Source organism: Microcaecilia unicolor, chromosome 12 (genome assembly GCF_901765095.1).
Source record: "Microcaecilia unicolor chromosome 12, aMicUni1.1, whole genome shotgun sequence".
Lineage (NCBI taxonomy): Eukaryota > Metazoa > Chordata > Amphibia > Gymnophiona > Siphonopidae > Microcaecilia > Microcaecilia unicolor.
In genome coordinates, this window is record NC_044042.1 from 81,244,469 (window position 1) to 81,268,983 (window position 24,515).

Here is a 24,515-nt window from a genome sequence, read left to right on the forward strand (position 1 = left end):
AAGCGTCTGTCTCAGGTGGTTGCCTCTAGCCTGCTCATACAGTGTTGCATATGATACTAAACTTGTACTCTAATCTCTTCTTTGCTTATTAGAAATTCTTCCAGCTGTTTTGGGTCAAAGAATTGATACTGTTTAGATTGAAATTTCACTCTACAAATACAGGGAAATCTCAGAAGAAAGTCAGCCCCTACTGCTATTGTTCTAGACCGCAGCAGTAGGAACCTCTTACATCTCCTCTGTGTTTCCCTGGAGAGATCTGGAAACACTCTTATTCTTTGAACCCAAAAAGTCTGAATCCAAGTGCCTTAACGAAAGTTTAAGTACTGCGTCTCTATCAATTTCTAAAGCAAATGTTACAAGTAAAGTTGTTCTCTGTGTAATAACTTCAAGAGATGTTTCCAAGAATGCAGTCAAATTCATTGCCCCCTGAACAGGTAAATTTTCAGATGATTTTACATCCAGCTGAAGATAAATGCTATTTCTTCTGTTACTTCAGCTGCCCAAGCTGAACTAATCGTAGTTGTGGAAGGGCTAGGAGGATCCGCCATCTTTGCCTCATTCGGTCATGGTTGCTCCTTATCTTTCGGGATCAGTTTCAAAGCTATTGACTCAACTAGGGATCCAGTCAGCGGAGCAGGTATGTGGGAACTTATGTAACTATTCAAGATAGCAATCCATTGTTTAACCTTAAAATATAGAGAGTTTCAGCAAGAGGGGGCTGGAAGCACTACTACTACTACTACTTATTTCTATAGCGCTACTAGACGTACGCAGTGCTGTATACTGGACATGAAGAGACAATTACTGCTTGACAGAGATTACAATCTAAATAGGACAAACAGGACAAATAAGAGTGGAAACTCAAAAGAATAAAACCTTTTTTCCCAAGATACGTCTTCCGCACCCTAGTACAGTCACTAGTGATAAGTCACCTGGACTACTGCAACGCTCTGTACGTAGGATGCAAAGAACAGACCATTAAAAAACTCCAAACAGCCCAGAACACCGCAGCCCGTCTCATTTTTGGAAAAAACAAATACGAAAGCGCAAAGCCCCTAAGAGAGAAACTGCACTGGCTCCCGCTCAAGGAACGAATTGAGTTCAATATCTGCATGACCATATACAAAATCATTCATGCAGAGGCCCCACTCTACATGCTGAACCTAATAGACTTACCACCCAGAAATGCCAGAAGATCAGCCCGCAAGTTCCTCAATTTGAATTTCCCCAGCTGTAAAGGTATTAAATACAAACAAGCATACGCTACTACCTTTGCGTACAAAAGCACACAGTTATGGAACGCACTACCCATGACCCTGAAAACCACGGACAACTTAACCAGCTTTCGCAAATCTATGAAGACATATCTCTTCAACAAGGCCTACAAAAATAATCCTTGATGAAACAAATTACTCCGTATACCACCCAAACGCTTTAAAACACCTCTATCACGACCTTACCTAACACCTTCCAACTAATTCCTTTTCTACCTCCAGTTTATTACCGACTGTATCTAAGATTATGTAATGACTATACCATATTAACACCCTGTAAGCCACATTGAGCCTGCAAAAAGGTGGGATAATGTGGGGTACAAATGCAATAAATAAATATGGGAATTACTAAGGTGGGAATGATAAAACAAGGGAAACTGAACAAGTGAGTAAGGGTTAGGAATTAAAAATAGTATCAAAAAGGTGCGCTTTTAGCATAGATTTGACGACAGCCAGAGATAGAGCTTGATGTACCGGCTCAGGAAGTCTATTCCAGGCATATGGTGCAGCAAGATAAAAGGAATGCAGTCTGGAGTTAGCAGTGGAGGAGAAGGGTGCAGGTAAGAGAGATTTACCTAGTGAATGGAGTTCCTGGGTAAGAGTGTAGAGAGACATAAGAGTGGAAAGGTACTGAGGAGCTGCAGAGTGAATGCACTTGAAAATCAATAAGAGGAGTTTGAACTGTATGCGGAAATGGATAGGGAGCCAACTAAGTGACTTGAGGAGAGGGCTAATATGAGCGTAGGCGGAATATAAGTCGTGCAGCAGAATTTTGAACAGATTGAAGGGAAGAGAGATGGCTTAGTGGGAGACCTGTGAGAAGCAAGTTGCAATAGTTTAAATGAGAGGTGATAAAAGTGTGGATAAGGGTTCTGGTACTGTGCTCCGAAAGGAAAGGATAAATTTTGGTAATATTATAGAAAATTGTAAGTTCATCCAATATTGCTGATTTTACTTCAGACTACTTTATTCAATTGTATACTATATGTTGTTTTAGAGGAAGGAAAAGACCTCAGATGCTAGGCTTGTTGTCACTTGTTTTAACAACCTAAGTGCCGTGTGAACACTTTCACTGGTCTGAAAAACCTCCTCACTTTTTTTCACTTTTTAAAAAAATTGATCATTTTCCATTCTTCTACTAATTACTTGAGATTCATATCTTTGTTCTCTGATTGAAACCTTAAGACTTGAAGGGCACTTATCCATTTCAAAGGAGATTCTTCTCTTGTTTGTTTGGTTTGCTCAACAGAGCGCCTCTGATTCACTATCTGCTTCTTCGGGAGACAAACCGTCAAGATTACATTCTCAGTGTCCTAATCGCAAAAAGAACGTATGAGTAAAATCTAGAGCTGCATGGACTTAATGCTACGTACTTCCTACTCAGAATTCATGCTGCAGCTTGCCTATTAGATTGTAACAACGGCATTTACCTGATAGAGAGCCTGCAAGTCAAGTCCCGTTGTATTGACAATAGTATTGGTAATATTATAGACGTTTTAGAAGTCTGTTGAATATGTGCAGAGGAAAGAGAGGAGTCGAAGAGGACCCCAAGGTTATGAGCTGATGAGACAGGGAGGATGAGAGAGTGTTATCCACAGAGATAAAGAATGGGGGAAGAGGAGAGGTTGGTTTAGGGGGAAAGCTAAGAAGCTCAAGTCTTGGTCATGCTTAGTTTCAGATGGCAGTGAGACATCCAGGCAGCAATGCCAGACAGGCAGGCTGATACTTGGGCATGGATTCCTGCTGAAGTTTCTAGTGTGGAGAGATAGATCTGGGAGATCATCATAAAGGTGATACTGAAAACCATGGGTTGAGATCAGAGTACCAAAGGAAGAAGTATAGATGGAGAAAAGAAGAAGTCCCAGGATAGATCTCTGAGGTACACTAACTGATAGTGGGATAGAAGTGGAGGAGGATCCAGAGTATACATTAAAAGTACGATGGGGGAAAAGAAGAAAACCAGGAAAGAACAGAGCCTGAAATCCAAGTGAGGGCAGTGTATCAAGGAGTAGGCAGTGATCAAAAGTGTCAAAAGCAGCAGATAGATTGAGAAGGATGAGGATAGAGACCTTTGGATCTGGCCAGGAACAGGTCATAAAAGACTTTAGCAAGCGCTGTTTCAGCTGAATGGTGAAAGTCAGATTGAAGTGGATGAAGAATAGCTTGAGATGAAAAGTCAAGACAACAGCGGTGAACAGCATGTTCAAGTATCTTAGATAGGAAAGAGAGGAGTGAGTTGGGGAGATAGTTGGAAGGACAGGTAGAGTCCAATGAAGGTTTTTTGAGGAGTGGTGTGACTACGGCATATTTGAAGGAGCAGTCGGAGTGGAAAGTGAAAAATTGAGGATATCAGTATAAATAAAATCCCCCCTCAAATGTTCTGAAGCTCACTCCCTGGCAGTGAAGCACTGAACTCCTGTACTGTTTGTAGGCTAGGCTATCACCCTCACTCATAGACCAGCCCTCAGCCACGCCCCATCTGCACATAAAAAGCAACCTCAACGTTCTAAGGCTCACTTTGTGGCTTCAGGGTTCGTAAGTTCGAAGCTTTGTAACCACTTTTAGTAACCATCTATCTGTGCCCCGCCCTCACGTCACAACGTTATGACGTCGAGGGCGGGTCATAATGAACACAAGTACACGAAAGTAGGAAGCCCATTCTGTCATCTCTCTTTCCACTCCCCAACGCAGCCGTCATTCTCATACAAAATCCAACCCCCCGTCTTACTCTCAGAGATGCCCCTGCAAGTCACCCACCCTCCAAAAATGACAAACCACTCCCATCTGTCTCTCAGCCATGCCTCCACCCGCGCAACGGCCCTCCCCGACATATCCCCGCCCATCACCCTCCAAAATCGCTAGCCCCCATCTGCTACCCTCCCTTCCTCTTACCGGGGTCCCGGCGCAAGAACTGTGGAGAAAGTGAAGGGGGAGTTGGAGGTGAAGGCACTTTCAGTGTGGCAAAGAGACATCGAGGGTTTGAGCCAAGATAACTTGTCAACTGGATGCAGTAGTCCTGTTTGGCAAATGAAAGAGCAGACAAATGAGGTCAGCAAGAATTTGAAATGTATGAAGTCAGCATGGGCAAGGGATTTCAGCCAAAGGCGTTCGGCAGAGCGGGCACAGGAACGTAGGTAGCAGATTCTAGAGGTCAGCCAAGGTTGGGGTTTGGTACATCTTACAGAATGGGAAATGGGAGGTGCAAGAGTATCCAGAGCAGAGTTGTAGCCTCACTGACAGACTTGGATAACAGCGAGAAACTGAGAAGCATAAGAGTCAGAGGGATCATTAGCATGAATGTTAAAATCCCCAAGAATGAGGGAAGGAGATGAAAGTCAGAAGTCAGTGAGAAAGAAGGAAAGGGACTTATCAGGTGTCGATAAATGACTGCTCCTTGGAGAGAGGCAGAGGAATGAATAAACGAATGGACTTCGAAGGAAGAAAAGCAGCAAGACTGAGGTGGAAGAAGAGGTTCAAATCCACAGGAGAGTGAAATAGTAGCCCATTACCACTTCTGTGACCAACTGGGCAAGGAATATGGGAGAAAGGTTAACCTCCATGACACAGGGATGCAGCTGAAGCAGTCTTCAGGGAAAAGACAAGTCTTAGTTAGTGCAAGCAGATGGAGAGTACGTGAGATAAAGAGGTTGTGGGTGTAGCAAAGTTTGTTGAAGACAGAGCGGGCAGTCCACAGAGTACATGATAAAAGCAGGGAAGAAAGGGGGAGGAGAGGAACAGAACTTAGATTGGAGACATCATGGTGTGACCTGCACAAATAGGATGAGAACTGATGTGGAGAACCAGGATTGGGATTGATATCCCAAGCGGAGAGAAGGAGAAGGAGCTAGAGAGTATGGAGGAGAGTATGGAGAAGAGTAGGAGAGGCATGACGGCAGCAATGAAGGTGAGATGTACTCAGATAGAATGCAGATGGTTGAATGGATGGAAAGAAATGTTGAAGATTGAGAGCTGAGAAGACAAAAGACAAAACAGATGGTGAGATGAAGAAAGCAGAAGGTGGGCAATGTGTTCCTGCAGTATACAGTGGTTTCAGATGGAGAAAGAGATTGGGAAGGGAAATCAAGATGGACCTGGGAGTCACCCCAGAGAAGGCTGTGAGGATATGCAGATGGGCTGCAAGTCCTCCACAGCACCTGGAAGGCAGCTGGTGGGAGTACCGGGTACCTTTACCACGCACCTCCCAGTCAAGAAAAGGCTTATCAGGGGTTGAATAATCCAACCATCAAGTCCAATCATGAGTAACAGACATTTTAATAAGAGGATACCCTTCGAGACATATATCAAGTGGATACACCAAAGCACTGGAAAAAGATTGAGGAACCATACTGCAACTAACTCACACTAAGACACCAAAAATTACAAGAGGACCTTACGAGACTTGGCGGCTAAATCGCAGATGAAGTTTAATGTGAGCAAGTGCAAGGTGATGCATGTGGGGAAAAAAGAACCCGAATTATAGCTACGTCATGCAAGGTTCCACGTTAGTTACGGACCAAGAAAGGGATCTGGGTGTCGTCGTCGATAACACACAAACCTTCTGCTCAGTGTGCTGCTGCGGCTAAGAAAGCAAATAGAATGTTGGGTATTATTAGGAAAGGTATGGAAAACAGGTGTGAGGATGTTATGCCGTTGTATCGCTCCATGGTGCGACCGCACCTTGAGTATTGTGTTCAATTCTGGTCGCCGCATCTCAAGAAAGATATAGTAGAATTGGAAAAGGTGCAGCGAAGGGCGACTAAAATGATAGCGGGGATGGGACGACTTCCCTATGAAGAAAGACTAAGGAGGCTAGGGCTATACAGCTTGGAGAAGAGACGGCTGAGGGGAGATATGATAGAGGTATATAAAATAATGAGTGGAGTGGAACAGGTGGATGTGAAGCGTCTGTTCACGCTTTCCAAAAATACTAGGACTAGGGGGCATGCGATGAAACTACAGTGTAGTAAATTTAAAACAAATCGGAGAAAATTTTTCTTCACCCAACGTGTAATTAAACTCTGGAATTCGTTGCCGGAGAAAGTGGTGAAGGCGGTTAGCTTAGCAGAGTTTAAAAAGGGGTTGGACGGTTTCCTAAAGGACAAGTCCATAAACCGCTACTAAACGGACTTGGAAAAATCCAAAATTCCAGGAATAACATGTATAGAATGTTTGTACATTTGGGAAGCTTGCCAGGTGTCCTTGGCCTGGATTGGCTGCTGTCGTGGACAGGATGCTGGGCTCGATGGACCCTTGGTCTTTTCCCAGTATGGCATTACTTATGTACCAGATATTGTTTGCATGTTGAAGTATTCCTTTTTGGCAAAATACATTTCATGGTCTATTCATCAACACTGGCACATTTCCAACATTTACAATATTTCAAGAAAAAAGAATTGGTAGTCACATATTCTAGAAATAAGAATCTTAGAGAATTATCTGGTTCCTTCCATACTACCAGACTTAACAGTATCATCATGCTCTCTTGAGACACAGGAAATGCGGCCGTTGCAGTGTGTGCAGCTTATGTCTTGAGACAACTGTCTTCATTCATCCCATTACACAAAAATCGTCCCATTACACAAAAATCATACAGTCTGCATTGCATCATACTTCTGATTGCAATACATCCTTTGTCATTTATATCATTCTATGCCCTTTTTATGAGTACAGTCATGCGCTATGGAATCGGTTAAAAGGCCAGAGATTGATGAGCCTGTAGGACTCTGGAATTTATGATCTCTGAAATTTATGGTCTATGATACCCCTTACAGGCAAGGCAGGCCTTGGGAAATAGGATAGTGTAAACAGCAGAAGAATGTTGTTTAACAGCTTAAGAGAACCAGATGTTGGAAAACAGATAATCTGTGAGAAGGATGATTTGCAGAGAAAAAGCCATGTAAACCATTGTTAAACACATGAGAAAAATTAATTGTATCAATACTTGGTAAGTGACTAAAACGGACTCTCTCATATGTATGTAGCTTTGGTTTCTTTTACTCCTCCCAGTTGAGAATGGTTGGTTCATGTTAATTTGGGAAGGGATACAAACAGCCTAAAAACATTGGTGCCCTCCGACTGTGAGGAGGGGAGTCAAGAGTCGTCTGGGATGCTGGAAGACAGGACTCCACAAGCACAAGATTGTGTCTACGTTCAAACTGCAGGATTTCCTGACACACGTTTAGTTTAAAAGAAAGTTATTCGGGTTCAGCTGTGAGACTCCTGAATAAGAAAATCTTCCATTCGGTGATCATTGCCAGATTCAGTCACAGGATTTCTGGGACATTGCCAGTGCAGGTTTGCATACAGGGTGGTAAGTTAAGCTTTCTTTAATAATATACAGAAAATTTAATATATAAAGCGAGGTTACTAAACTGTAGAAGGTATTCTCCGAGGACAGCAGGCTGATTGTTCTCACAATTGGGTGACGTCCACAGCACACCCAGGATCAGAAGATCTTCCTAGCAACAGAAGTTTGCTAGCTCTCGCGTGATCCACGTGCATCACGCATGCGCGACCGTCTTCCAGCCCAAATGCGAGCGTACTCGCCAGTCCAGTAAATAGCAAAAAACAAGGGAAGACACAACTCCGAAGGGGAGGAGGGCGGGTTTGGGAGAACAATCAGCCTGCTGTCCTCGGAGAATACCTGCTACAGGTTAGTAACCTCGCTTTCTCCGAGGACAAGCAGGCTGCTCGTTCTCACGATTGGGGTATCCCTAGCCCCCAGGCTCACTCAAAACAACAAACATTGGTCAATTGGACCTCGCAACGGTGAGGACATAACTGAGATTGACCTAAACAGAACCAACTGAGAGTGCAGCCTGGAACAGAATAAAAATTGGGCCTAGGGGGGTGGAGTTGGATTCTAAACCCCAAACAGATTCTGCAGCACCGACTGCTCGAACCAACTGTCACGTCGGGTATCCTGCTATAGGCAGTAATGAGATGTTAATGTGTGGACAGATGACCACGTCGCAGCCTTGCAAATCTCTTCAATAGTGGCTGACTTCAAGTGGGCCATTGACGCAACCATGGCTCGAACATTATGAGCCGTGACATGGCCCTCAAGAGTCAGCCCAGCTTGGGCATAAGTGAAGGAAATGCAATCTTCTAGCCAACTGGATATGGTGCGTTTCCCTACAGCCACTCCCCTCTTGTTGGGATCAAAAGAAACAAACATTTGGGTGGACTGTCAGTGGGGCTGTGTCCGCTCCAGATAGAAGGCCAATGCTCTCTTGCAGTCCAATGTATGCAGTTGACGTTCAGGAGGGCGGGTATGAGGACGGGGAAAGAATGTTGGCAAGACAGCTGACTGGTTCAGATGGAACTCTGACACCACCTTCGGCAAGAACTTAAGGTGAGTGCGGAGGACTACTCTGTTATGATGAAACTTGGTATAAGGAGCGTGAGCTACTAAGGCTTGAAGCTCACTGACTCTGCGAGCTGAAGTAACTGCCACCAAGAAAATGACCTTCCAGGTCAAGTACTTCAGATGGCAGGAATCCAGTGGCTCAAAAGGAGGTTTCATCAGCTGGGTGAGAACAACATTGAGATCCCATGAAACTGTAGGAGGTTTGATGGGGGGCTTTGACAAAAGCAAACCTCTCATGAAACGAACTAAAGGCTGTCCTGAGATCGGCTTACCTTCCACACGGTAATGGTATGCACTAATCGCACTAAGATGAACCCTTACAGAGTTGGTCTTGAGACCAGACTCAGACAAGTGTAGAAGGTACTCAAGCAGGGTCTGTGTAGGACAAGAACGAGGATCTAGGGCCTTGCTGTCACACCAAACAGTAAACCTCCTCCATAAAAAGAAGTAACTCTTCTTAGTGGAATCTTTTCTGGAAGCAAGTAAGATTCGGGAGACACCCTCTGAAAGACCCAAGGAGGCAAAGTCTACGCTCTCAACATCCAGGCCATGAGAGCCAGGGACTGGAGGTTGGAATGCAGAAGCGCCCCCTCGTTCTGAGTGATGAGGGTTGGAAAACACTCCAATCTCCACGGTTCTTCGGAGGACAGCTCCAGAAGAAGAGGGAACCAAATCTGACGGGGCCAGAAAGGCGCAATCAAAATCATGGTTCCGGAATCTTGCTTGAGTTTCAGTAAAGTCTTCCCCACCAAAGGTATGGGAGGATACGCATACAGGAGGCCCTCCCCCCAATGAAGGAGGAAGGCATCAGACGCTAGTCTGCCGTGGGCCTGAAGAATTGAGGGACTTTGTGATTGATCTGAGTTGCAAAAAGATCCACCAAGGGGGTGCCCTTCGCTTGGAAGATCTTGCGTACCACTCCCGAGTTGAGAGACCACTCGTGAGGTTGCATTATCCTGCTCAACCTGTCGGCCAGACTGTTGTTTACGCCTGCCAGGTACGTAGCTTGGAGGAACATGCCATGACGGCGAGCCCAAAGCCACATTCTGACGGCTTCCTGACACAGAGGGTGAGATCCTGTGGCCCCCTGCTTGTTGATGTAATACATAGCAACCTGGTTGTTCGTCTGAATTTGGATAATTTGATAGGATAGCTGATCCCGGAAAGCCTTTAGAGCGTTCCAGACCGCTCGTAACTTCAGAAGATTGATCTGAAATAGTCTTTCCTGGAGGGACCAAAATCCTTGGGTGTGAAGTCCATCGACATGAGCTCCCCACCCTAGGAGAGACGCATCCGTAGTCAGCACTTTTTGTGGCTGAGGAATTTGAAAAGGACGTCCCAGGGTCAAATTGGATCGAATTGTCCACCAATGTAGGGATTCGAGAAAACTCGTGGACAGATGGATGACGTCTTCTAGATTCACGGCCGCTTGGTACCATTGGGAAGCTAGGGTCCATTGAGCTGATCTCACATGAACTGTGGAGGCCATGTGGCCGAGCAATCTCAACATCTGTCTAGCTGTGATCTGCTGAGACGCCCGCACCTGAGAGACGAGAGCCAGTTGATTGTCGGCTCTCGGCTCGGGAAGGTAGGCACAAGCTGTCTGAGAGTCCAGCAGAGCTCCTATGAATTCTAGTTTCTGTACTGGAAGAAGGTGGGACTTTGGATAATTTATCATAAACCCTAGTAGCTGCAGGAGTTGAATAGTCATCCGCATTGACTGTAGGGCTCCTGCTTCTGAAGTGTTCTTCACCAGCCAATCGTCGAGATAGGGGAACTCGTGCACTCCCAGTCTGCAAAGAGCCGCCGCTACGACAGCCAGGCACTTTGTGAATACTCTGGGCGCAGAGGCGAGACCAAAGGGTAGCACACAGTACTGAAAGTGCCGTGTTCCCAGAAGGAATCGAAGATACTGTCTGTGAGCTGGCAGTATCGGAATGTGAGTATAAGCATCCTTTAAGTCCAGAGAGCATAGCCAATCGTTTTCCTGAATCATGGGAAGAAGGGTGCCCAGGGAAAGCATCCTAAACTTTTCTCGGACCAGGTATTTGTTCAGGGCCCTTAGGTCTAGGATGGGACGCATCCCCCCTGTTTTCTTTTCCAAAAGTACCTGGAATAGAATCCCAGCCCTTCCTGTCCCGGTAGCACGGGCTCGACCGCATTGGCGCTGAGAAGGGCGGAGAGTTCCTCTGCAAGTACCTGCTTGTGTTGGAAGCTGAAGGACTGAGCTCCCAGTAGGCAATTTGGAGGCCAAATTGAGGGCGTATCCTAGCCGGCCTATTTGGAGGTTATGAGAGGCCACCTTTGATGAAAAACTTTTAACCTCCCTCCGACTGGCAGATCGTCCGGCACGGACAATTTGATGTTGGCTAAGCTCAACTGGAGCCAGTCAAAAGCCCGTCCCTTGCTTTTGCTGGGGAGCTGCAGAGGCATGCTGAGGCGCACGCTGTTGACGAGAACGAGCGCGCTGGGGTTTAGCCTGAGCCAGCTGTCGGGAAGGTGGATTGTACCTGCGCTTATTAAAAGCGTAGGAAGCATTCCTCTTTCCCCAAAAAAACCGTCTACCAGTTGCAGTAGATGCTGAAGGTGTCCGGTGGGAGAGCTTGTCGAATACAGTGTCACGCTGGTGGAGCTGTTTTACCATCTGTTCGAACCGCTCACCAAAAATATTATCCCCCCGGCAAGGCGCATCCGCCATTCGCTTCTGGATTCTACTGTCCAGGTCAGTGGCACGCAGCCATGAGAGTTTGCGTATCACTATACCCTGAGCAGCGGCTCTGGATGCAACATCAAAAGTATCGCAAGCACCCCTGGACAGGAATTTACGACACGCCTTCAGCTGACTGACCAACTCCTGAAATGTCTTGGCTTGCTCAGAAGGGAGCTTGTCCACCAACTGCCTCACATTATTCCGCAAATGAATGCCCGTGTAGAGCTGGTAAGACTGAATTTTGGACACGAGCATAGCAGAATGGTAGGCCTTCCGCCCAAAAGAATCCATAGTTCTAGACTCACGCCCAGGGGGCGCCGAGGTGTAATCCCTAGAACTCTTGGCCTTCTTAAGGGCCAAATCCACCACCCCAGAGTCATTAGGTAATTGGGTCTTCATTAACTCTGGGTCCCCGTGGATTCTGTACTGGGACTCGATTTTCTTAGGAATGTGGGGAGTAGTTAATGGTTTCACCCAGTTCGTCAACAATGTCTGCCTAAGGACATTATGAACAGGAACTGTGGTGGATTCCTTAGGTGGAGATGGATAGTCCAGGACCTCGAACATCTCAGCCCTGGGTTCATCCACCATCTCCACAGGGAAGGGAATGGCCGTAGACATTTCCCAGACAAATGAAGAAAAAGAAAGACTCTCCGGGGGAGAAAGCTTTCTCTCAGGTGAGGGAGTAGGATCGGAAGTCAGACCATAGGACTCCTCATCCGAGAAATACCTGGTGTCCTCCTCCGCTTCCCACGAATCCTCTCCATCGGTATCGGACATGAGTTGGTGAACTTCGGTCCGAAGCCGGGCCCGTCTCGACGCCGAGGAACGATGTCCTTCGTGGCGTTGTCGAGAGGAAGACCCCCGAGCCGCAGGCAATGAAGGTTCCTCCAGCGACGTCAGCGGGGAGTCAACCTGGGTGGTGGCTGATACCGGAGACCTCACCACGGGCGACGAGCCAACCGTTGCCCTCAACGGTACCGACGGCGCAAGCACCTGTGGTACCGGAACAGACGGTACCGACGGCGCAAGCACCTGTGGTACCGGAACAGACGGTACCGACGGCGCAAGCACCAAAGGTACCGGAGATGGTCGCAACAGCTCTCCCAGAACCTCTAGTAGTACAGCCCGGAGGCTCTCGTTCAAAGTAGCTGCAGAGAAAGGCAAAGGAGCCGGTACAGGCGATGATGACAGAATCTGTCTGGGGCTCGGAGTCGGTACCGGGCTGTCCTGTGTAGGGCGCACCGACACCTCCTAAATGGAGGGCGAGTGATCCTCCCGGCGTTGGCGCTTCTCAGGTGCTGAAAACCTTGGCATCCCGGAGCTCTCGGTACCGTGGCGGGAAGGTGACCGATGACGATGCTTCTTAGCCTTCACTCGAAGCACGCCAACGGTACCCTCCGGTACCGAAGAGGAATACGTGGAATCCACGTCTCCTCAGGGCCGGGTCCGAAGAAGGTCGATCCCGGGGGGCCTGTAGAACAGGAGTCCTCGAGGCAGGTGGAGACTCGCTCGATGGCTCACTGCTACCAGCATGCGACCTATGGACAGCCCTTACCTGTACTCCGGATGTCGATGCAGTCTCCGGTACCGACATCGATACCGGCGATGACCTCAATACCGCTGACTCCGTCGATACCGAAGGACTGGACCTGGCTCTGAACAGAACGTTCCACTGAGCCAATCTCGCCGCCTGAGTCCTCTTTTTCAATTGGAGGCACAAAGTACAGGTGTTGGGACGATGACCAGCTACCAAACACTAAAGACACGAAACATGTCTGTCAGTAAGCGAGACTGTTGGGTTGCACGACGTGCACTTTTTAAAGCTGCTGGTAGGCTTCGCGGACATGGGCGGAAAAATCACGCCGGCGAGGTCGAACGCGATGGTGTCGAAAAAAAGAGGACACCAAACAAAGAAAAAAGGGGTCCCGCACGGGCGGCTCAAAATGGCCGCTGAAGAAAAAGAAAGAAAACTTACAGGGGCAAAGTTCTACGAAACAAAAGGAAAAACTTTTTTTCTTTTTTGAAACAGATCGCGAAAGTGAAAATAGCCGAAAAACCGGCAAAAAAAAAAACTCACGGGGAGTCCGTAAAACCGCAGCGAAAGGTCTCTGGGGCAGGGAACAGCAGCGAAGCAGTGTCCCGAGCCGCGGAAAAAACAAGACTGAGGAGCACGCTCGCGTTCGGGCGGGAAGAGAGTCGCGCATGCGCGATACGCACGGGAGCGCGAGGCTAGCAAACTCTTTGTTGCTAGGGAGAATTCCGGTCCTGGGGCTGCCGTCGACGTCACCCATCAGTGAGAACAAGCAGCCTGCTTGTCCTTGGAGAATGTAACTTATCAATGGACACGGTTACCACAAGGTTTTACCGATAGTCCTACTATTTTTTTCTCAAACTCTAGCACAACATATTGGTGAATTTAAGTCACAATATGCTTGGCAAAGTCATACTCATTTATTACAATATGTAGATGATATACTGATAACTTCTCATGATTTTGATACCTGCGTACAAGTGACCTGTGATTTCCTAGGCTTTTTAACTCAAAAAGGGTATAAGGTTAATAAGAAGAAACTGAAGGTAGCACAGACCCAGGTAACGTTTCTGGGACACAAACTTGGTGCCCAGAGACGGAGTCTCGGTCCTGATACATTGAAGCATGTTTCCAACTTACATATGCCTTCTAATGATACTGAACTAAGAGCTGTGCTAGGTATGTTAAATTTTTGTCATTTGTGGATCCCTAATTATTCAGAACGTACTAAACCGTTTTGGAAAACAGTTCTAAACGTGCGCCAATTGATTTTACTGATGCTGAGAAATTAGATTTAATTACACTTGTAAAAGATGTAATGAAAAGTTCCCCTCTCGCTACGGTTGATGTGTCCCATGACGTACAGTTATGGATAACTCATGATGAAAATACATGGGCTACTTTAATAACTCAGCATGATGATATAGCTTGTGGATATTTATCTGGGGCTTTTACTCCAGTTGAATTAGGATTTGCTTCCTGTGAAAAAGGACTTGTAGCAGCTGCTACTGCTGTTTTGATATAGCTATATACCTCATCTGCCTGTAGTTATTCATAGTTCCCATGATGTTAAATAACTTTTGAACATATTAGTCACATGACCCCATCACGATTGCATATCAAGTATTGTACACCGCATACAGCCCCTCACTTCAGCAGAATTACAACACTTAGCTCCACTGATTACTGTTACTGGAAAGCATGATTTATTCCCTCACCAGTGCACTGCCCAATTACCTTCATTGCCTGCTTCTTTAAGCATTAATTTTGAAATTTTGCAAAAGGTACCAGTCTGGTTTACAGACGGCTCCTCTCAAAGTGGTAACGTAGGTTTTGCAGCTGTGCATTACACTCCTGATGAGATACCCATTGACATTGTACAGTACAGACTTCCTGATACTTACACAGCTCAAACCGCAGAATTGGCTGCTGTATTATATGTTTTGCAGTTTAAAGCGCTGGAAGAGGATGTATCGATTGTCACAGACTCAGATTATGTGTTTTCCTCATTACATTCACATATTCAAAAATGGAATCAAAGGGGTATGATTTCCTCTACTGGTCACCCTTTCAGCCACATTACTTTATGGAATAAAATGTTTGCGGCGTTACAAGAGCGCCATAAGAAAAAGTTACGTACAGCCATCAAATGGATTAAGGCTCATCAGGAAACTGTGTTCTCTTTTGAATTTAATGGTAATCATATGGCAGATTTAGCTAAAGAAGTTACAGAGACTGTCCCCAGTTGTTGATAGTACTGAAGTGATTATGTTTGTTGACACTCCCAAACCCCACATTTTGGACGGGTCTGAGCTCTATGAAGCTCTACAGGCTTCTGCAACTCAGGCTCAATTGAGAGCCTGGAAGCAAGCTGGGTTTACACTGAATTCCCAAAGCTTGTGGATGCACCCTGCTGGCAAAATTTGGTAACGCAGCACAACTTATCTTTATTATTGCCCTCATTGCACTATCCTTTACATTTGAGTGCTGCTGCTACTATGTATGATAACCTTTCTTCCAAAGTTTGGACCCCACAAATGTTGTCAATTTGTCATATGGTTGTTCGCCAGTGTTATAAATGCTTTTTTGAATACCCCCAAGGGTGGAAACGTGATTCCACCAGGTAAGTTACCCACTGTACAAAGCCCAGGATTGCACTGGTATTGTGATTTTACAGATATGGTAATCCCAGTGAAAGGTAAAAGATTTTTATTGGTTTATGTTGATGCTTTTTCTAAATGGGTTGAGGCAATTCCCTGTACCCGAAAAACTGGACAGGTGATGACACAGGTATTGTGCAATGATATCATTCCCAGATTTGGCATACCTTGCAAAATTACAACTGATAATGGCTCACATTTTGTTAATGAATTGATTCATACATTAACAGCTAATTTACAAATTACTCACCGGATGGTTATCATTTACAAGCCTATCAGCAATGGCCTGGTTGAACGATACAATGGCTTGTTAAAAACAAAATTATAGCAGCTCATGGCAAATGGCATTAAAATTGGCTAGATGCCCTGTCCCTAGCACTGCTTACTTTGCGTGCTACTCCTTCTCAGGCATTAAAATTGTCACCTTTTCAACTGTGTACTGGACGCAGAATCCGTCCTGTTGCTGGTAACCCTAACCATCATTTGACTGACCCTTACTCGTGTACTGGGAACAGCTCCAATCTGTGATATCTCTGTCTTGCATTTCACAGGAACTGCCAGACAGAAGGGGAAATGGTACAGCAAATACCAAGGCCTTGAAAATAGGAGAAGATCTAGTACACCACAAACACTACACCCACAAAACTTGGAAAGACCCTGTTTATGTTGGACCTTTCCATATTGAGGCCTTGTCAGCCACAGCAGCAAAACTACAAGGTCATGTGTCCTGGGTCCATTTGAAAGATATTCGAGTGTTCCACACTTCTGACTCAGCTTACAATCAGCCTCCTGCCCAGACATCTTTGCCTCATGAACCCCCAATCCTGAAACAGTAGTGCCTGGAGCCACAGACTCTTAAGTTTATTATTTGGGGACTACTGTTTGTGAGAATAGCTGTGCTCGCACTAGTATTAATACTGCTAGAAACACATTGTATTATCTTTTGTTAAGTTTTCACAGTGTATTATCTGTTGTTAATTTTTCTTTTTGTTTATGATTAGGGACTCATTGTCATAGGACTTATTATTAACCTTTATTTTCTTATAGCCATATTATTACTGTTATTAGAAAGGAACTGTATTACTTTTGTTTAGCATAACCATTAATATGTATACCATCTATTGGCTTTCCATTATTCTTAGTTTTACTTCTATCAGCACACATGTCTTTAATCCTCAGATCTTTTTTTGGCAATAATAACTTAGATTCCCAAGACGTGGATAGGTACTACGATCTGGGAAGATATCCAGTCAGGACCACAATAAAGTTATATTTAACTGATGAGATAATCACATTACAATTGGATGTTTGTAACATAGCCAATTGTGGATCTTTAGACTGCCAACGCTGGTATTGTCAATATGTTTATTTGTGTACTTATATTGAAATGAGTCATCATGCATCTCCTTGTTTTAATTGGGCTAATGTATGGTGGTATACTGGACCCAACCATCCTACAGAAAACCACCAATTGGCCCTTACATCATAATACAACCCTTGTCAGACAATCAGTAGATTGTACGAATTGCGAAGAGGGGAAATGTAACCCCGTACTTATTACCTTTAAAGGGGCATATGAAGGGATTAATCGCACCTTCAGTATTGGAACAAAAGCCACCAACACAGATCCTGTTGGTTGCTTTCATGTGATGGTCACTTACCCTCAAATATCCAATGCTGGTTCACTTAATCCCTTACTACCTCAAATTTCAGAAGCAAAGATTCCCATTAAGCTCCTCAACGTAACCAGCCTTAGGGAAACTTTTGTTCTTGAGACTGGTTTCGATGAAGCTAATGTGTGGCTAGACTGGATTCGGTATACTATCCGGAGTTTAAACATATCTGATTGTTATGTTTGTTCTGCTTCTCGCCCTGAGCCATGGGGCAGTCCCTTTTCCCTTAAATTTTGTAAATGATTATAATGGAACCATGTGCATATTAAAACTGCTTCAGGGTTCCAGTAAACCTATTGAACCACACTGCCTTTCCCTCAGTCTATTGTTCCCCGACTTACCCAAAGCAGTGTAAACACCCCCTGTATTCAGACCACCAGTCCCTAGGACAATTTTTGAGACCTGTCTAACCCGAGAAAAAAAGTCTTGAATCCTTACATAGTTGGTAAACTTTCACTATGTAACTTTAGCTTAACCTCTACCAATGACCTTGACTTTTCCCCAGGGGCGTATCTGGAATCCGGCGGTAGGGGGGGGGCCAGAGCCAGAGAGGGGGGGCACATTTTTGCCTCCCTCCCCCGCCTCTCTCCACCCCCCTCCCCACCGTCAACCCTCCTCCGCTGCTTACTTTTGCTGGCGGGGGGCCCCAACCCCCGCCACCCGAGGTCCGACCCGCAGTCTCCATATTTCGTCTTCCTCCGTGGCCATGCTGCAAGGAAGTAACGCTGCAGTGCTGATTCGTTGAATCCAGTTCGGAGTCCGACGTCAACGTCCGACTCCGAAATGGATTCAACGAATCAGCACTGCAGCGTTACTTCCTTGCAGCATGGCCACGGAGGAAGATGAAATATGGAGACTGCGGGTCGGACTTCGGCTGGCGGGGGTTGGGGCCCCCCGCCAGCAAAAGTAAGCAGCGGGGGAGGGTTGACGGCGGGGAGGGGGGCCAGGGCGAAATCTGCAGGGGCCCAGGCCCCTGTGGCCCCACGCAGATAAGCCCCTGCTTTTCCCGTCCTCAGGCAGACATATCTGTTCCAACATCTAATTAGGTTTGGTCTGTAAAAACCAGGTATATTTTATCACTTCTCAACATTATTATGGTTCAGACAGCACACGACAGGGGTGCTTTACATAGCTCTTTGGTTCCACTTCCTCCTTGGTTGTCTTTAGATACAAGACATAGGTACTTTAACAATATTTCTATACAGTTACATGCTTTTATGCTGTGCGGTCCAATTTATTCAATTATTTATGTTCAGTGGTTCTATCTATATCACTCACATATATTTTTACTCAGCGGTCAAACTTTTAATTTCTTATGATTTAGCGGTTTAATTTTTATTTTTTTTTATTACATTTGTATCCCACATTTTCCCACCTATTTGTAGGCTCAATGTGGCTTACATAGTACCGGAGAGGCCTTTGTAGGCTCCGGTGTGAACAAATACAGGGTGATGTTGTGGTAAGATCAATTCATGTGGCACAGCCACATTAGGGAATTGGAGAACGGAAGAGTTGTGTTATTTCCATTACGTGCTTTAGTTTGGTTGTGTTGCAGAGATTAGAAATTTAAGTTGGATCGGTAGGGTATGCCTTTTTAAACAGGTCAGTTTTTAGTGATTTCCGGAAGTTTAGGTGGTCGTGCATCGTTTTCAAGGCTTTTGGTAATGCGTTCCACAGTTGTGTGTTTATGTAGGAAAAACTAGAAGTTTTGTATTTAAGTCCTTTGACGCTTGGGTAGTACAGATTTACATAAGATCGTGCTGATTCGGATGTATTTCTAACTGGTAAGTCGATCAAGTTTGTCATGTATCTCGGGGCTTCTCTGTAGATGATTTTGTGAACCAGGGTGCATATTTTGAAAGCGATGCGTTCTTTGATTGGGAGCCAGTGTAGTTTTTCGCGGAGGGGTTTTGCGCTTTACCAATTATAAGACTAGCTGCCGTTTTTTTTTGAGCGGTCTGAAGTTTCTTTAAGGTTTGTTCTTTACATCTCGCATAAATTCCATTGCAGTAATCTAAGTGGCTTAGTACCATTGATTGTATCAGGTTGTGAAATGTTTTCCTTGGGAAGAATTTAGCGGCTCCTACTTATAATTCCGCTGTATTTACCGTTAGATCACATTATACTTACTCATGCTATGTATTCATGTTGCCATATGACTATTTACTTTGCACTGTTTTTTTAGTTATGAAAGAACATACCCTATATTATGCTCAGCTTTTTAGCAGTTCCATCATTCACATGCAATACTTTTCATAGATCACATCTTTAAATTTGCAGATTTGGTCCAATGGCACCATTCTCACCAATATATGCTATTTAGTATCGCAGTTTTGCTTTTTTACACAGTCACACTCTCTAAATTATAAGACACCTGTTTTACACAGTATCATTACCCGTTCTTGGATTACTACTTTTGACACTTCCTCTAGACACCCTCGCTATATATGGCATTAACTGTTTCAGTTTTTACTGTAGCACACTCTGTTATATTATCCTATCTATAACACACCATATACATTTATTTATATTCACCCATGTATCCACTATATCTTATTTCACTCCAGTTTAAAAAAAAAAATTTTTTTTTGTTACATTTGTACCCCGCGCTTTCCCACTCATGGCAGGCTCAATGCGGCTTACATGGGGCAACGGAGGGATAAGTGACTTGCCCAGAGTCATAAGGAGCTGTCTGTGCCTGAAGTGGGAATTGAACTCAGTTCCTCAGTTCCCCAGGACCAAAGTCCACCCCCCTAACCACTAGGCCACTCGATGATTGTGCACTAATTCTCTCATCTTGACTGCATCCACATTCTTTTATTTTAACAATACACGCACATACAAACAGATTGCATTCAACAAGATGTTTAATATGATATATCTTTGTAGACCACCCAGCTTGCTCAATTGGAAGTTCTTCACATTTGGAACTTTTTTCATCCATTCTTTCTTGCACAAAGATCAGTAAGTTTTCCTAGATTTTTTCTGTACCAGTTACATTTTAATGTATTTGGTTTATTCATGTCTATATACTCTGCCATGTATATGCATAGATGTTTATTTTTTTTACCTTTATATAGATTTCTGTATGATTGATGAATTGATGTTCCACTAGTTATTTGTACTTATATATATGTTTATGATTGGTTATATATACATACATAAAGCGAATGCTACATACCTGTAGAAGGTATTCTCCGAGGACAGCAGGCTGATTGTTCTCACTGATGGGTGACGTCCACGGCAGCCCCTCCAATCGGAAACTTCTCTAGCAAAGTCCTTTGCTAGTCTTCCCGCCCGAAACCGGCTCGAGCCGGCCAGTCCAGTATGTAGCAAGACAATACACTTCAAGGGAAGACACAACTCCAACGGGGAGGCGGGCGGGTTTGTGAGAACAATCAGCCTGCTGTCCTCGGAGAATACCTTCTACAGGTATGTAGCATTCGCTTTCTCCGAGGACAAGCAGGCTGCTTGTTCTCACTGATGGGGTATCCCTAGCCCCCAGGCTCACTCAAAACAACAACCATGGTCAATTGGGCCTCGCAACGGCGAGGACATAACTGAGATTGACCTAAAAAATTTACCAACTAACTGAGAGTGCAGCCTGGAACAGAACAAACAGGGCCCTCGGGGGGTGGAGTTGGATCCTAAAGCCCAAACAGGTTCTGAAGAACTGACTGCCCGAACCGACTATCGCGTCGGGTATCCTGCTGCAGGCAGTAATGAGATGTGAATGTGTGGACAGAAGACCACGTCGCAGCTTTGCAAATTTCTTTAATAGAGGCTGACTTCAAGTGGGCTACCGACGCTGCCATGGCTCTAACATTATGAGCCGTGACATGACCCTCAAGAGCCAGCCCCGCCTGGGCGTAAGTGAAGGAAATGCAATCTGCTAGCCAATTGGATATGGTGCGTTTCCCTACAGCCACTCCCCTCCTATTGGGATCAAAAGAAACAAACAATTGGGCGGACTGTCTGTAGGGCTGTCCCCGCTCCAGATAGAAGGCCAAAGCTCTCTTGCAGTCCAATGTGTGCAGCTGACGTTCAGCAGGGCAGGAATGAGGACGGGGAAAGAATGTTGGCAAGACAATTGACTGGTTCAGATGGAACTCCGACACGACCTTTGGCAAGAACTTAGGGTGAGTGCGGAGGACTACTCTGTTATGATGAAATTTGGTGTAAGGGGCCTGGGCTACCAGGGCCTGAAGCTCACTGACTCTACGAGCTGAAGTAACTGCCACCAAGAAAATGACCTTCCAGGTCAAGTACTTCAGATGGCAGGAATTCAGTGGCTCAAAAGGAGGTTTCATCAGCTGGGTGAGAACGACATTGAGATCCCATGACACTGTAGGAGGTTTGACAGAGGGCTTTGACAAAAGCAAACCTCTCATGAAGCGAACAACTAAAGGCTGTCCTGAGATCGGCTTACCTTCCACATGGTAATGGTATGCACCGATTGCGCTAAGGTGAACTCTTACAGAGTTGGTCTTGAGACCAGACTCAGACAAGTGCAGAAGGTATTCAAGCAGGGTCTGTGTAGGACAAGAGCGAGGAGCTAGGGCCTTGCTGTCACACCAGACGGCAAACCTCCTCCACAGAAAGAAGTAACTCCTCTTAGTGGAATCTTTCCTGGAAGCAAGCAAGATGCGGGAGACACCCTCTGACAGACCCAAAGAGGCAAAGTCTACGCTCTCAACATCCAGGCCGTGAGAGCCAGGGACCGGAGGCTGGGATACAGAAGAGCCCCTTCGTCCTGCGTGATGAGGGTCAGAAAACACTCCAATCTCCACGGTTCTTCGGAGGATAACTCCAGAAGGAACCAGATCTGACGCGGCCAAAAAGGAGCAATCAGAATCATGGTGACTCGGTCTTGCTTGAGTTTCAACAAAGTCTTCCCCACCAGAGGAGTGGGAGGATAAGCATACAGCAGGCCCTCCCCCCAATCCAGGAGGAAGGCATCCGATGCCAGTCTGCCGGGGGCCTGAAGCCTGGAACAGAACTGAGGGACTTTGTGATTCGCTCGAGATGCGAAGAGATCCACCAAGGGGGTGCCCCACGCTTGGAAGATCTGGCGCACCACTCGGGAGTTGAGCGACCACTCGTGAGGTTGCATGATCCTGCTCAATCTGTCGGCCAGACTGTTGTTTACGCCTGCCAGATATGTGGCTTGGAGCACCATGCCGAGACGGCGAGCCCAGAGCCACATGCTGACGGCTTCCTGACACAGGGGGCGAGATCCGGTGCCCCCCTGCTTGTTGATGTAATACATGGCAACCTGGTTGTCTGTCTGAATTTGGATAATTTGGTGGGACAGCCGATCTCTGAAAGCCTTCAGAGCGTTCCAGATCGCTCGCAACTCCAGGAGATTGATCTGTAGACCGCGTTCCTGGAGGGACCAGCTTCCTTGGGTGTGAAGCCCATCGACATGAGCTCCCCACCCCAGGAGAGACGCATCCGTAGTCAGCACTTTTTGCGGCTGAGGAATTTGGAAAGGACGTCCCAGTGTCAGATTGGACCAAGTCGTCCACCAATACAGGGATTCGAGAAAACTCGTGGACAGGTGGATCACGTCTTCTAGATCCCCAGCAGCTTGAAACCACTGGGAAGCTAGGGTCCATTGAGCAGATCTCATGTGAAGGCGGGCCATGGGTGTCACATGAACTGTGGAGGCCATGTGGCCCAGCAATCTCAACATCTGCCGAGCTGTGATCTGCTGGGACGCTCGCACCCGCGAGACGAGGGACAACAAGTTGTTGGCTCTCGTCTCTGGGAGATAGGCGCGAGCAGTCCGAGAATCCAGCAGAGCTCCTATGAATTCGAGTCTCTGCACTGGGAGAAGATGGGACTTTGGGTAATTTATTACAAACCCCAGTAACTCCAGGAGGCGAATAGTCATCTGCATGGACTGCAGGGCTCCTGCCTCGGACGTGTTCTTCACCAGCCAATCGTCGAGATACGGGAACACGTGCACCCCCAGCCTGCGAAGCGCCGCTGCTACTACAGCCAGGCACTTTGTGAACACCCTGGGCGCAGAGGCGAGCCCAAAGGGTAGCACACAGTACTGGAAGTGACGTGTGCCCAGCTGAAATCGCAGATACTGTCTGTGAGCTGGCAGTATCGGGATGTGTGTGTAGGCATCCTTCAAGTCCAGAGAGCATAGCCAATCGTTTGCCTGAATCATGGGAAGAAGGGTGCCCAGGGAAAGCATCCTGAACTTTTCTTTTACGAGATATTTGTTCAGGGCCCTTAGGTCTAGGATGGGACGCATCCCCCCTGTTTTCTTTTCCACAAGGAAGTACCTGGAATAGAATCCCAGCCCTTCTTGCCCGGATGGCACGGGCTCGACCGCATTGGCGCTGAGAAGGGCGGAGAGATCCTCTGCAAGTACCTGCTTGTGCTGGAAGCTGTAAGATTGAGCTCCCGGTGGACAATTTGGAGGTTTTGAGGCCAAATTGAGGGTGTATCCTTGCCGGACTATTTGCAGAACCCACTGATCGGAGGTTATAAGAGGCCACCTTTGGTGAAAAGCTTTCAACCTCCCCCCGACCGGCAGGTCGCCCCGCACTGATACTTGGATGTCGGTTATGCTCTGCTGGAGCCAGTCAAAAGCTCGCCCCTTGCTTTTGCTGGGGAGCCGCGGGGCCTTGCTGAGGCGCACGCTGCTGACGAGAGCGAGCGCGCTGGGGCTTAGCCTGGGCCGCAGGCTGTCGAGAAGGGGGATTGTACCTACGCTTGCCAGAAGAGTAGGGAACAGTCCTCCTTCCCCCTAAAAATCTTCTACCTGTAGAGATAGAGGCTGAAGGCTGCCGACGGGAGAACTTGTCGAATGCGGTGTCCCGCTGGTGGAGATGCTCTACCACCTGCTCGACCTTCTCTCCAAAAATATTGTCCGCACGGCAAGGCGAGTCCGCAATCCGCTGCTGGAGTCTATTCTCCAGGTCGGAGGCACGCAGCCATGAGAGCCTGCGCATCACCACACCTTGAGCAGCGGCCCTGGACGCAACATCAAAGGTGTCATACACCCCTCTGGCCAGGAATTTTCTGCACGCCTTCAGCTGCCTGACCACCTCCTGAAAAGGCTTGGCTTGCTCAGGGGGAAGAGCATCAACCAAGCCCGCCAACTGCCGCACATTGTTCCGCATGTGTATGCTCGTGTAGAGCTGGTAAGACTGGATTTTGGCCACGAGCATAGAAGAATGGTAGGCCTTCCTCCCAAAGGAGTCTAAGGTTCTAGAGTCTTTGCCCGGGGGCGCCGAAGCATGCTCCCTAGAACTCTTAGCCTTCTTTAGGGCCAA

General features: G+C 46.5%; 1 protein-coding gene and 1 long non-coding RNA gene across 2 annotated transcripts in view; both read right to left on the reverse strand.

The window, feature by feature from the left end:
- The window catches only part of MEIOC (meiosis specific with coiled-coil domain), a 340,208-nt gene that overhangs the window by 57,139 nt on the left and 258,554 nt on the right, over positions 1-24,515 (reverse strand).
- Positions 225-16,118, reverse strand: LOC115482087. Its single transcript, XR_003944032.1, has 3 exons — positions 16,040-16,118; positions 3,747-3,753; positions 225-236 (listed from the first exon to the last, which is right to left on the reverse strand). It is a non-coding gene; the product is annotated as an uncharacterized LOC115482087 (long non-coding RNA).